Source organism: Ursus americanus, chromosome 5 (genome assembly GCF_024610735.1).
Source record: "Ursus americanus isolate L20-20 chromosome 5, mUrsAme1.1.p, whole genome shotgun sequence".
Classification (NCBI taxonomy): domain Eukaryota; kingdom Metazoa; phylum Chordata; class Mammalia; order Carnivora; family Ursidae; genus Ursus; species Ursus americanus.
In genome coordinates this window covers 82,206,055-82,208,449 of record NC_142131.1, presented here as the reverse complement: position 1 = coordinate 82,208,449, position 2,395 = coordinate 82,206,055, and positions in this window count along the sequence as shown.

Sequence of the window (2,395 nt, the reverse complement as noted above, 5' to 3'; positions counted from 1 at the left end):
AAAGCACATGGAATTTTCTGAAGAATAGATCACATACTTTGTCACAAATCAGGTCTTAACTGACACCAAAAGATTGAGATTATTCCCAGCAATATTTTCAGGCCACAGTGCTTTGGAATTGGAACTCAATCACAAGAGGCAATTTGGAAGGAACTCAGACCCTTGGAGGTTAAAGAGCTTCCTGCTATAGAATGAATGAGTCAACCAGAAAATTAAAGATTTTTTTTAAACCATGGAAACTAAAGAGAATGAAAACACATCAGTTCAAAAACTATGGGATACAGCAAAGGCAGTCCTAATAGGGAAGTGCATTGCAATACAAGCCTCTCAAAAAAAAATCCAAATACACAAGCTAAACTTAAATCTGAAGGGCCTGAAGAAAGAACAACAAATAAAGCCTCAAGCAAGCAGGAGAAGATACATAAAAATGATTAGAGCAGAAATTAATGAAATAGAAACCAGAACAGTAAAATGGATCGATGAAACCAGAACCTGGTTCTTTGAAATAATTAATAAGATTGATAAACCTCTGGCCAGATTTATCCAAAAGAAAAACGAAAGGACCCACAGTAATAAGATCATGAATGAAAGGGGAGAAATCACAACCAACAGCAAGGGAATATAAACAATTCTAAGAACATATTATGAGCAACTATATGCCAACAAATTAGGCAACCTGGAAGAAATGGATCCATTCCTTGAAAGTTATAAACTATCAAAACTGAAACAGGAAGAAAGAGACACTCTGAATAGACAAATAACCAGCAAGGAAATAGAAGAAAAAAAAAAAACTCTCAAAAAACAATAGTCCAAGGTCAGATGGCTTCCCAGGGGAATTCTACCAAACACTTAAAGAAGAAATAATATTTATTCTACTGAAGCTGTTCCAAAAAATAGAAATGCAAGGAAAATTTCCAAACTCATTCTATACTGCCAACATTACTTTGATCCCACAATCAGTCAAAGACCCCATCAAAAAGGAGAATTACAGACCATTATTTGTGGTGAACATGGATGCCAAAATACTCACCAAGATCCTAGCCAATAAGATCCAAAAATACATTAGAAGAATTATTCACAACAAAGTGGGACTTATTCCTGGGCTGCAAGGGTGGTTCAACATTTACAAATCAATCAATGTGATATATTACATTACTAAAAGAAAGGACAAGAACCATATAATCTCAATTGATGCAGAAAAAGCATTTGGCAAAATACAGCATCCTTTCTTGATTAACACTCTTCAAAATGTATGGATAGAGGGAACATACCCTAATGTCATAAAAGTCATCTGTGATAAGCCCACACCCAATATCATTCTCAATGGGGGAAAAGCTGAGAGCTTTTTCCTTAAGGTCAGGAACATGACAGGGATCCCCACTCTCACCACTATTGTTCAACATAGTACTAGAATTCTTAGCTTCAGCAATCAGTCAACAAAAATAAATGAAAAGCATTCAAATTGTCAAAGAAGAAGTCAAATTCTCTCTCTTCGCAGATGACATGGTACTTTATGTGGAAAACCCAACAGACTCCACCCCAAAACGGCTAGAACTCAGACAATAATTCAGCCAAATGGCAGGATACAAAATTAATACACAGAAAACAGTTGCACTTCTATACACTAACAATGTGACTGAAGAAAGGAAAATTAAAGGTATCGATCCCATTTGCAATTGCACCAACAACCATTAGACTGTTGTTGCAACAACCTAGGAATAAACCTAACCAAAGGGGTAAAGGATTTGCACTCTAGTAACTGGAGGACACTTATGAAAGAAATTGAGGAAGACACAAAGGGATGAAAACTTTCCATGATCATGGATTAGAAGAATAAACATTGTTAAAATGTCTATGCTGCCCAGAGCAACCTACACGTTCAATGTAATCCCTGTCAAAATACCATTGATATTTTTCACAGAGCTGGAACAAACAATCCTAAAATGTGTATGGAACCAGAAAAAGACCCTGAATAGCTAGGGGAATGTTGAAAAACAAACAAACAAAAACAAATGAGAACAAAAACAACAAAATACAAAGTTGGTGACAACATAATGCCTGACTTCAAGCTATATTAAAAGCTGTGATCATCAAGACAGCATGGTACTAGCACAAAAACAGACACATAGATGAATGGAACAGAATAGAGAGTCCAGAAATGGACCTTCAACTTTGTGGTCAAATAATCTTAGACAAAGCAGGAAAGAATTTTCATTGGAAAAAAGACAGTCTCTTCAATAAATGGTGTTGGAAAATTGGAGAGCTATATGCAGAATAATGAAACTCTTCTTACACCATACAGAAAGATAAACTCAAAATGGATGAAAGACTTAAATGTTGAATGAATCCACCAAAATCCTAAAGGGGTACACAAGCAATAACAACATCCATCTCG